Consider the following 13,246-nt stretch of genomic DNA (forward strand, 5'->3'; position numbering starts at 1 on the left):
AGGACCTCCTATCCTAAACCAACTCATGCAAATGGTTACTATGGTGCCTGGCCAGGGTGGGCAGTTTCAATCAGTGCACTTCCCCTAACAACTTCCCCCTGAGAGACTTCATACTCAAGATACTTCTTGGGAATTGGGATGGAGGTGTCTTTCTTCTGTAACTTCTTCCTGCTGTGCTTGGGCATAGGCCTGCCTAGCAGAGCAGAAATCTCTCTCTACCTGATCTAAGTCAAGGTAATTTTTGCCTGAAACCAGCATTCACCCTTGTAATAACAGCAATTTAGTTTGAACCTGTTGGCTCCTCTCAGAAATGAAATAGACAGGGGCCAAACAGGAGACCTAATAGGATGGTCATCACTGGTCCCCAGAAACAGGACACAACATTTGGGTAAGAGCTGCAGGGTTTGTGACTTTTTTTTTTTTTTTTTTTTTTTTTTTGGTTGGTGGTGAGGCAACAGAGCTGTGCTCCAGGAATATTGTGTTCAGTCTGAAGTTACCATCCTCCACCTGGATGGGGGCTCCAGTTCTGTAGAAGAACTCAAAGACATTGTTATGCTTTTTTTTTTTTTAGTAGGAACCAAAACTCTGTCTCAAGGCTGTACCACCATTTGATTGTTTTTTCCTCTGTTTCTGTATGCCCTCCCTTCCCTGATTAGCAATTGTTTGAATCCACCCTTTGGAACTTAGGGAAGGTCAAGGAGGCTGAATGAAGACTATATCCTACAGACAAGAAATGGAGAACACAGAACATATCTATACTCCAGAGCCCCACAGAGTCCTGCTCAGTTTTAATTTAGGGAACTAGGCCACTATGACTGTGATAACTTCCTGTCAAAATGGGGCATAGGACTGCTTCAGCTTGGAGAATAGACACTGAGTTGGAAATATTTCTGAGTTCCAAGTCCTAGATCTGAGTCTTATATGATTAAAATCTCAGTCCCTTGGGCTGCCATTTTGGTGTAACAGACCCAATTAGAAGTAGTAGGAGGAGTGATAACTGTAATTTTAATAGACAAAATAAATCTTATTTCTTTTTAGAAGAATAGGCTGGAAACCCAGTTTGGACCTGGCACTTTGGGGAGACTTGTAGCCAGGTAGGCAGTTGCCTAGTTTTATAAAAAAAAAAGTAAGGTTGCAGTTACTAGCTTCCAGCAGACACTGTTTTGAGAATTGTGGCATCCAAGCCTGACATGACTCAGAAAACTCAAGTGTTTAGCAATACAAAGTCTAGTCTGAAATTACACCCAGGATGAAATTTCCCAGGATGTCTGAACCACAGTTACTCTATTTTGACTTTTAATTGTAAGATTTTCCTTAACAGCCAAAGCAGATGTCACCATTAATGACATCATTGTTTCTCCTAGGTATGAGAAGATGCAAGAATTGGGACTCATAAAATCTTCTCCTGGAAAGATCTAACTATCTGCAGGCCTGTTCTGCCAGTTTTTCCCAGAGCACAGAGTGCCTCATTCCTGATTTTCACCCTGAACTCCTTTCAGGGGAGTAGAAGATCAACAGTTGCAGTGGCCATGATTTAATCTTTGTAGACATAGACGGCAAGTGTCAGTTTTTAGTTGGCAGAGCCCCTTTTTGCTCAAAAACTTGACCATGATTTTGAGGGGGGGCATTTCATGACCATCTTATCCCATGGTGCTGAGAATGTCCATTGTCAAGTTTGGCAAAAATTTTGTTGACAGGCCTCTTAATGTGCTGTTACTGGACTAGGCCATGAAATAGTTTCCAAAATTCTCTGGACCACCTGTCTTACTAGCCTCTTGGTCCAGGAAAACATTCCCTCTTGTTGCTTCTTCCCATATCTAGAGTTACACTGTTACCATCATTGATCTCATATGGAACTATATATTATTTTATCAGAGGCCTCAGTCACACATTTGGCAGTGTAAAAAGCAGCAGTTTTGTAAAACAGGTGAAATACAAATAACATAGCCAGCAGTATTAGTAAAGTCATAAGTAAGACTTAAGAGTTTCCATTAGATGTAGCCCAGTACATCCCAGGTCATCTGACTTAGTCTACTCTGTACGAATCTTTATCTTCCAGGGAAATTATATATTGGCACTGTCTAGAAGGCACATACCCAGTTTTCTAGTGTTACTAGACTGATTTAATTGTTTCCAACATAGAGGAGACTTTAAACCTAAACTACCATAGGCTGGTGTTATCTATATAAATCTATCCCATAATTGTGGGAGATTTTTTTCCTCCATTGTTGAAACTTTGCTTATTGCTCTGATTGAGCTTGAGTAATAGAAAAAAGATCAAATTTATGGCCAAAGTCAGAGCAGGCATTATTAATTAGCCCAGTGAGGGGACCCCATCTAGTAATATCAATAGTGACCTGAATATGACTATGATTTTTTTAAGTAAATTTTCTCAGGGCCAACCAGTTAGAGCCTTGTAGTAGAGAAATTTACCAGGCTAACCCAGAACTAGACACAGGTAATTGGCCACAAAGCTAACAATTGGATTGATTTCTAAAACTAGCATAGAATCAGGCCTATGATAGAAAAGCATTTGATTTATATGTAAAGGTCTAAGAAGTCAAGAAAACTTTATAAATGATCATAAGAATCAGGTCCAGCATCTGGGGCAAGCTGTCTACCTGTGATGTTGTCGTCTTCTCATCCTGGTATAGTGTAGTTTCTCCTCTGTTTGAGCATCATTTTAAGGTGAGACCATGTCAGCTCTCTTCACTATAGAACAGTCCAGTGTAGGGGCCTTTGGAAGTGGGAATTAATCTAACAGTCAATTTCTCTTCAGTGTCATTCTGCATGAGCTAGTTAATGGTACCTGATTAAAAAAAAAAAAAAAGTCCTTTCATCCAGGTTGGAGACAGTCCCTTAAACTATGTCTCTTTCCAGTCCTGGTTACAGGTCATGATCTTAATCCAAAGACAGATTACTGAGATAAGCTTCAGAAATAAACTTATGGTGTTCTTTAAGAATTCAACTAAATTGTACATTAATATCACATAACAGCAAAGAACTATCCAAGAAATGAGTCTTACTAGATTCTGACCTCCATTAACAAACTGGGATCTAACATTTATTGCAACATCTTTTTCTACCTAAAATTACATAATTTTGATCAATATATCAAAATTAAGGCTAGTTTGTTGGCAGAATAGGTCTGCTCTCATCAATTTTGGCCTGACGATTTACAGAACCATAATTGATCATAGACTTTTTATTTGGCTGAAATATTTATAGATTCTCAGACTGAAATTGTAAAATAAAACAGGGCTGGAAAGCTCTGGAATGTGAAGTCAAGTGGGCCTTAGGAAGCATCACTACGAACAAAGCTAGAGGAGGTGATGGAATTCCAGTTGAGCTATTTCAAATCCTAAAATATGATGCTGTGAAAGTGCTGCACTCAGTATGCCAGCAAACTTCGAAAACTCAGCAGTGGCCAGAGGACTGGAAAAGGTCAGTTTTCATTCCAATCCCAAAGAAAGACAATACCAAAAATGCTCAAATTACCGCACAATTGCACTCACCTCACATGCTGGTAAAAGTAATGCTCAAAATTCTGCAAGCCAGGCTTCAACAGTATATGAACCATGAACTTCCAGATGTTCAAGCTGGATTTAGAAAAAGCAGAGGAACCAGAGATCAAATTGTGAACATCTGTTTGATCATTAAAAAAGCAAGAGTTCCAGAAAAACATCTATTTCTGTTTTATTGACTATGCCAAAGCATTGACTGTATGGATCACAATAAACTCTGAAAAATTCTTCAAAAGATGGGAATACCAGACCACTTGACCTGCCTCTTGAGAAATCTGTATGCATGTCAAGAAGCAACAGTTAGAACTGGACATGGAACAACAGACTAGTTCCAAATAGGGAAAGGAGTACGTCAAGGCTGTATATTGTCACCCTGCTTATTTAACTTATATGCAGAGAACATTATGAGAAACGCTGGGCTGGATGAAGCACAAGCTGGAATCAGGATTACAGGGAGAAATATCAATAACCTCAGATATGCAGATGACCACCACCCTTATGGCAGAAAGTGAAGAAGAACTAAAGAGCCTCTTGATGAAAGTGAAAGAGGAGAGTGAAAAAGTTAACTTAAAACTCAACATTCAGAAAACTAAGATCATGGTATCTGGTCCCATCACTTCATTGCAAATATATGGGGAAACAGTGACAGACTTTATTTTCTTGGGCTCCAAAATCACTGCAGATGGTGACTGTATCCATGAAATTAAAAGACGCTTGCTCCTTGGAAGAAAAATTATGACCAATCTAGACAGCATATTAAAAACCAGAGACATTACTTTGCCAACAAAGGTCCATCTAGTCAAAGCTATGGTTTGCCAGTAGTTGTATATGGATGTGAGAGCTGGGCTATAAAGAAAGCTGAGCACCAAAGAACTGATGCTTTTGAACTGTGGTGTTGAAGAAGACTCTTGAGAGTCCCTTCGACTGCAAGGAGATCCAACCAGTTCATCCTAAAGGAAATCAGTACTGAACATTCATTGGAAGGACTGATGCTGAAGCTGAAACTCCAATACTTTGGCTACCCGATGAGAAGAACTGATTCACTTGAAAAGACCCTGATGTTGGAAAGATTGAAGGTGGGAAGAGAAGGGGATGACAAAAGATGAGATGGTTGGATAGCATCACTGATTCATGGACATGAGTTTGAATAAACTCGGAGTTGGTGATGGGCAGGGAGGCCTGGCATGCTGTCGGTGCATGGGGTTGCAAAGAGTCGGACATGACTGAGCGACTGAACTGAACTGAACTGGAAAACTCACACCAAAGGCTTATCACAGATTTCACCTAACAAATCCAGGTGAATTCTTCCCTTTGTAAGGTCTCAAAAATTCCTTGAGATTTTTGTACCTGTTAGTGAGATAACCTTCCTAAGTCATTTGATAAACTCACTGGAAACCTAAGAGTTTCCAATTTATGGGGGAGTCAGATAGAACATATAATTGTTTTGTTTATAATGTATAATTTTACCAAATTATTGTCATAATTAGTTTGAGAGGAAGGTTTTCCCTACTCCTGGAAAACATAAGATTCAAATCCATAATTTTTCAGATAGAAACCATAAAAGTTATAAGCATATTCGCTGGTTCATTCAGTCTTTTGTTAACTTTTGTGAAGTCATCAGGCTTTCCATTAGATACCAGGACATATCAGAATGTTAAGAACTCCATTAAGAGTTCTTAATGTTAAGAATTTCTAGGATATCTATATAAGTAATATTTACCATACATTATAACATGAGAGGGTTTATTACTCATTTGATATTATTTGTCATGTAATATAACCAACCAGATAAACACAATTAGTTTAATATCTCTCTTTGGGATGTTTCAGGGGCCTTCTGAAGCACCCCAAAGTGAGCTAGAGGTCAAAGGAACTTCAAAAGAATTCGATTTATGAAGTTTTGTCAAAAAAATCAATTAAAAGAGTTTAGAACATTTGGTCAGATTTAGTCAATATCAATGAGTGTATCATTTAGCTTGATATGTCACAATGGGCATCGATACCAAGGCTCAAAGTCTAGTGAAAGACTCGGCCATCTTGGACCTAGTTGGCTCTAACCAGTTTTTCTATGGCTGTATCATTCCTAACAAAATCCATTTATCTAACTAATTGTAATCCAATTTTAGAAAATCCTGATCATGCATAACTCTTTTTAGTATTTTTTCATACCTATTTTTTTAACTGAAAACACACTTCCTACTTTCCTTTTAGCAACCAAGAACTTTTATATTAGCACTTTATAGATTGGTGAGCATAAATATCGGTGATAATTTCTAAAACCCTTGCTTTCTTAGAACATTTTAGGATGGCACCAAACATTATTCATTTATAGTCCAAAATCTCTTTAGTTTTTCTGTAAAAGGAAATTAGTGTTTAGTAGTAAATGTTTCAAAATCTTATTTTATTTGGAAATGACCTAACTATTCAATAGACTTCCAACACTTAGTTTAGCACAACCCTTAGAAATTCAAGTTAACCCAATCTGGAGAGATTTATTTTAGATAGATATTCCTAAAGCATAATTATTCTTAATAGAGTTTATCTAAAAGCTCATATCTCATTTACAATTTTTTAGAAGTTTCTTCTCCCTAGGCAATTTTCCTGTTGACAAACTTGTAACAGATATGATAATATTTAACTTACATTAAACCTAGGTACAATGAAAATATTCTACTTAATGTTAACTACTCTAAGACATGTCTACATTAGGTTTGACCTGTTTAGACAGGTCAAAAAATATTAATATCAGGTATTTAACTGAATATTTCTCAGTTCACATGAACCCATTGTGCTGGAGACTGGAATTTATTGCTTAACTTAGAATTATTTGATTTGTAAGCACTTATTTTTCTTTAAGTCAATTAAATAGAGCTTATTTACAAATTAATCTCCAAAATATTACCCAGAGACAAAGACATAACAAGACATATTTAGACACAACGGAAGATCTATCTTAATTTTCTAACCTTAGTCATGAGTTAGATATTACAATATAAAAGTTTCAGTTCAGTTCAGTCACTCAGTCATGTCCGACTCTTTGCGATGCATGAATCACAGTATGCCGGCCTCCCCATCCATCACCAACTCCCAGAGTTCACTCAGACTCACGTCCATTGAGTCAGTGATGCCATCCAGCCATCTCATCCTCTGTGGTCCCCTTCTCCTCCTGCCCCCAATTCCTCCCAGCATCAGAGTCTTTTCCAATGAGTCAACTCTTCGCATGAGGTGGCCAGAGTACTGGAGCTTCAACTTCAGCATCATTCCTTCCAAAGAAATCCCAGGGCTGATCTCCTTGCAGTCCAAGGGACTCTCAGGAGTCTTCTCCAACACCACAGTTCAAAAGCATCAATTCTTTGACGCTCAGATTTCTTCACAGTCCAACTCTCACATCCATTCATGACCACTGGAAAAACCATAGCCTTGATTAGACAGACCTTTGTTGGCAAAGTAATGTCTCTGCTTTTCAATATGCTCTCTAGGTTGGTCATAACTTGTCTTCCAAGGAGTAAGCGTCTTTCAATTTCATGACTGCAGTCACCAGATGCAGTGATTTTGGAGCCCTAAAAAATAAAGTCTGACACTATTTCCATTGTTTCCCCATCTATTTCCCATGAAGTGATGGGACCAGATGCCATGATTTTAGTTTTCTGAATGTTGAGCTATAAGCCAACTTTTTCACTCTTCTCTTTCACTTTCATCAAGAGGCTTTTCAGTTCCTCTTCACTTTCTGCCATAAGGATGGTGTCATCTGCATACCTGAGGTTATTGATATTTCTCCCAGCAATCTTGATTCCAGCTTGTGCTTCTTCCAGCCCAGCATTTCTAATGATAATATTTAACTTATATTAAGTCAAATATTAAATTAAATTAAGTTATAATAAGTTAAATTAAGTTATATTAAGTTGAATAGTAAGTTAAATATTCTTCTATACTCTGCATAGAAAATAAATAAGTAAAAAATAAATAAATAAAATAAATAAGTATAAATAAGCAGGGTGACAATATACAGGCTTGACGTACTCCTTTTCCTATTTAGAACCAATCTGTTGTTCCATGTCCATTTCTGGCTGTTACTTCCTGACTTGCATATAGGTTTCTCATGAGGCAGGTCAGGTTGTCTGGTATTCCCATCTCTGTCAGAATTTTCCACAGTTTATTGTGATCCACACAGTCAAAGGCTTTGGCATAGTCAAGAAAGCAGAAATAGATGTGTTTCTGGAACTCTCTTGCTTTTTCCATGATCCAGCGGATGTTGGCAATTTGATCTCTGGTTCCTCTGCCTTTTCTAAAACCAGTTTAAACATCTGGGAGTTCATGGTTCACGTATTGCTGAAGCCTGGCTTGGAGAATTTTAAGCATTACTTTACTAGCGTGTGAGATGAGTGCAATTGTGCAGTAGTTTGAGCATTCTTTGCCATTGCCTTTCTTTGGGGTTGGAATGAAAACTGACCTTTTCGAGTCCTGTGGCCACTGCTGAGTTTTCCAAATTTGCTGGCAAATTGAGTGCAGCACTTTCACAGCATCATCTTTCAGGATTTGAAATAGCTCAACTGGAATTCCATCAATTCCACTAGCTTTGTTTGTAGTGATGCTTCCTAAGCCCCACTTGACTTCACATTCCAGGATGTCTGGCTCTAGGTGAGTGATCACACCATTATGATTATCTGGGTCATGAAGCTCTTTTTTGTACAGTTCTTCTGTGTATTCTTGGAACCTCTTCTTACTATCTTCTGCTTCTGTTAGGTCCCTACCATTTCTGTCCTTTATCGAGCCCATCTTTGCATGAAATGTTCCCTTGGTATCTCTAATTTTCTTGAAGAGATCTCTAGTCTTTCCCATTCTGTTGTTTTCCTCTATTTCTTTGCATTGATCACTGAGGAAGGCTTTATCTCTTCTTGCTATTCTTTGGAACTCTCCATTCAGATGCTTATATCTTTCCTTTTCTCCTTTGCTTTTCACTTCTCTTCTTTTCACAGCTATTTGCAAGACCTCCCCAGAGAGCCATTTTGCTTTTTGGCACTTTTTTTCCATGGGGATGGTCTTGTTCCCTGTCAAGACCTTTTAGAACTAATACCCAAAAAAGATGTCCTTTTCATTATAGGGGACTGGAATGCAAAAGTAGGAAGTCAAGAAACACCTGGAGTAACAGGCAAATTTGGTCTTGGAATAAGGGATGAAACAGGGCAAAAGCTAATAGAATTTTGCCAAGAGAACGAACTGGTCAGAGCAAACACCCTCTTCCAACAACACAAGAGAAGACTACACATGGACATCACCAGATGGTCAACACCGAAATCAGACTGATTATATTCTTTGCAGCCAAAGATGGAAAAGCTCTATACAGTCAGCAAAAACAAGACAGAGCTGACTGTGGCTCAGATCATGAACTCCTTATTGCCAAATTCAGACTTAAATTGAAGAAAGTAGGGAAAACCACTAGACCATTAAGGTATGACCTAAATCAAATCCCTTATGATTATATAGTGGAAGTGAGAAATAGATTTAAGGGACTAGATCTGATACATAGAGTGCCTGATGAACCCTGGACTGAGGTTCGTGACATTGTTTACCTGTGGAGACACCATAACCAGCTCTTATGGAAGACCTGGGTGAAAATCAGTGACTTACAACCCCTTAGAGTAAGAGGACAAGGCTTATGACTGTTTTACCTTTTTCCAGTCTCAGGGCACAGCCTTGGATTACTTTATATCATGATATCTATTCCCATCTGCAGTGAACTGGCAATGAGTTAAAATTACTACCCCACATCACTGCAGATGATGGTTGAAGCCATGAAATTCAAAGACGTTTACTCCTTGGAAGGAAAGTTATGACCAACCTAGATAGCATATTGAAAAGCAGAGATATTACTTTGCCAACAAAGGTCCATCTAGTCAAGGCTATGGTTTTTCCTGTGGTAATGTATGGATGTGACAGTTGAACTGTGAAGAAGGCTGAGCACCAAAGAATTGATGCTTTTGAAATGTGGTGTTAGAGAAGAGTCTTGAGAGTCCCTTGGACTGCAAGGAGATCCAACCAGTCCATTCTAAAGGAGATTAGTCCTGGTCTGATGATGATCTGATGATCAGTCTGATGCTGAAGCTGAAACTCCAGTACTTTGACCACCTCATGCGAAGAGTTGACTCATTGGAAAAGACCCTGATGCTGGGAGGGATTTGGGGCAGGAGGAGAAGGGGACGACAGAGGTTGAGATGACTAGATGGCATAACTGACTCGATGGACGTGAGTTAACTCCAGTAGTTGGTGATAGACAGGAAGGCCTGGCATGCTGTGATTCGTGGGGTTGCAAAGAGATGTACACGACTGAGCGACCGAACTGGACTGAATCCTACCCAGTACTGGTCATGCTGGAGATCTTGCAGTGCCAAACTCCAGTCCGGGGGTCCCAGGAGGTCAAGCTGCCTTGACCTGCCTAGTGATCTGGTCCTCAAAAGGTTGCCACGTCTCAACCTGATTGGGGATCCGCCCATCCAGGGGTCCCAGGAGGTCATCACGTCTCAACCTGCCCAGGGATTCGATCTCTAGGAGGCTGTCATGCCTCAACCCGCCTGGAGATCTGCACCCTGACCCGGGGACACCTGGCTCTCAGGTTGCAACAGTACTGGGTAGGATAAGCTTCAGAAAGACTCACCCCTAATGAAGTCCACCCATGGAAAGTGAAGGAGGCCTGTTAGTTTTTTTCTTTTTATTTTCCTCCCTGTCATAACTGTCTTTCAGATGGGAAATAACCAATCCACTTCCCTGCCAACGTCCTTGAGATGCATCCTTGATAACTGGAAGCTATTCGATCCTAGGGAGAAGTCGCTTAAAATTCTTTTGTGCCACTGCGTGGCCACAGTATCCACTGGGGGATGAGGAAGACTGGCCTGAGGATGGCAGTTTAAATTACAATACCATTCTACAACTAGAATTATTCTGCAAAAGACAAGGGAAATGGACAGAGATCCCCTATGTCCAAATTTTCTTCCGACTAAGAGATATGGGAAGGCAATTGCAACCCACTCCAGTACTCTTGCCTGGAAAATCCCATGGGCAGAGGAGCCTGGTAGGCTGCAGTCTATGGGGTCACGAAGAGTCAGACACGGCTGAGCGACTTCACTTTCACTTTTCACTTCAAGAGATATAAAGGAACTCTGTCTTAAGTATGGGATTGTTGTATGCCCTAAAAGTGAGCCTACTAGGCAAATGGTGTTAGGCACAGGCAACCAAGAAAAGGAACCCCCCCCCCCACCCCGTAAAGGCTCACCTCCCACACCCCCGAAAAGACTAGAGCCTCCTACAACTCCTGAGTTGCCTGGTGTTCCTTCCTTGTATCCAAATGCTCCACCATATCCAGGAGCATCCCCTCCACAAAAGCCAGCTCGAGTATGCCCCTTAGTTGACACTGGAGGAGAATTCAGACCAACCGGGGTCCATAAGCCCTTTTCCCTCATAAAACTAAGACAGATCAAACAAAACCTGGGAAACTATACAGATGACCCAGGCAAATATATAGATACATTCCAACATATTACCTTGGGCTTTGACTTGACGTGGAAGGACATCATGGTCATATTTAGTCAAACTTAATCTGACCCTGAACATATTAAGGTCTTAAAAATAGCCTGAAGATATGGAACAGGGCTTCACATGTCAAGTGATAAATACCTAGTAGGGGAAACTGAAGTCCCCTCCTCTGATCCTAATTGGAATTATAATGATCCTGAGCACATCTGGGAAAGAAATCATTTTCTAATCTGTGTGAAGGCAGGACTGAAATCAGCCCAGCAAAAAGTACTCAGCTATGCCTGGGTCTCAGCAATAACTCAGGAGCCCAATGAGAACCCCATTGCCTTTCTGGACAGGCTAAAAGAGGCCCTCCAAAAGTTTACCAATCTGGACTTAGACTCTTAGGACAGGTGATTTTAAATGACAAATTCCTGTCCCAATGTGCATCAGATATCAGAATTAAGTTACAACAGCTACAGCAGCAGGACCCTGTTTCTTCTTTAGATGAGATGGTCCAGACAGCCACCAATAACTTTTATAACAGAAAACAGGAGAAGGAGGCCAAGGCCAAGGAGAGGGAGAGAAGGAAAGAGACAAGCCATGCCCAGATGCTGGCTGCCCTCCAGGGAAGCCCTATGGCAAACCCTGAGTCCTTAAAGGACAAGGCATGAGGCAAATGCCTAATATGTAGACAGGTGGGGTATTGGGCCAAAGAGTGTCCAAACTGTGACAAGTCTCCTAAAATGGCTTGCTACAAATGCCATCAATTGGGACATTGGGCAGCACTCTGCCCTTGGGACCCAAGAGCCTCAAGGTCAAACACCAAGCCTTCCATCACAATGGTTCAGGACTGAAGAGGCCCGCTCCAGCCAGCCCACCTGTCACAGATAACCATCACGAGGCTGGAGCCAAGGGTGCAACTGGATGTGGCAGGTAGGTCTGAGAATTTCGTGGTTGACACGGGGGCTACCTACTCTGTCCTGACCTCCTATTCTGGAGCCTTCTCCTCCCGAACCTGTACCATTTTGGGTGCTACAGGAAAAACAACCACTAAAAGATTCACCCAAGCACTTCTTTGTTGCTGGGATGGACAAATATTTTCCCACCAGTTTCTGGTGGTCCCTGAGTGTCCTACTCCTTTAATGGGAAGATATATATTCACTAAACTGGAGACCACCCTTGTGATGGGAAGCTTTTCAGCCCCTAGAGCTCCACAGCTTCTAGTTACTACTGAAGAACCCATTACACCTCCTCCAATAAAGAGCGACCAAAAACTATGGGAGGGCAAAATTAACCCCCAGGTGTGGGATCAGGGAATTCCTGGATGAGCCCACCAAGCTGAACCTGTCACCATTGTCCTCTGAGATCCCACTGGGTTTCCTAACCGGAAACAATATCCCCTCAAAACAGAGGTTCAGGAGGGACTACAGCCTTTAATAAATAAATTTCTTGCTTGTGGGCTATTGGTACCCAACAATCCACTATGTAACACCTCAATCCTCTCAGTAAAGAAAAAGGATGGAACCTGGTGAAAGATCTCTGGATCATAAATGAAGCTGTAGTCCCCCTCCATCCCACAGTACCCAATCCCTATGTAATCTTGGGAGAAATCCCACCCAGTGCCAAGTGGTTTACAGTCTTGGATCTCAAAGATACATTTTTTTGCATACCGCTGGCTAAAAAATCCCAATATCTTTTTGCCTTTGAGTGGGAGGCCCCAGGAAAAAACACCAACAGATGACTTGGACAGTATTATCTCAGGGGTTCAGAGATAGCCCCTACTTGTTTGGACAAGCCCTTAGCCAGGATATCCTAAATCTGGACCTGGGGCCTAATGAAAAAATATTACAATACGTAGATGACCTACTAATCTGCTCTCCAGATGAGAAAAATGCCCAACAACATGCAATTCAAGTTCTAAACTTTTTGGCAGGAAGGTGATATCAAGTCTCCCGTGCTAAGGCATAGATGGTCGAGACAAAGGTCACTTACCTGGGAGTTCAGATTACACACAGGTCCAAGAGTTTGTCCTCTGATTGGGTACAAGGAATCCTCCAGTTGCCCTCCCCCACGACTCGAAAACAATTAGGAGCTTTCCTGGGGCTAACTGGGTATTGTAGAATCTGGATACCCAATTATGGTCTAATTGCCCAGCCCTTATATGAAAGCTTAAAGGGATGGGATGATTCAATCCCATTAATGTCAGGAACTCC

Source organism: Budorcas taxicolor, chromosome X, assembly GCF_023091745.1.
Source record: "Budorcas taxicolor isolate Tak-1 chromosome X, Takin1.1, whole genome shotgun sequence".
NCBI classification, from domain to species: Eukaryota; Metazoa; Chordata; class Mammalia; order Artiodactyla; family Bovidae; genus Budorcas; species Budorcas taxicolor.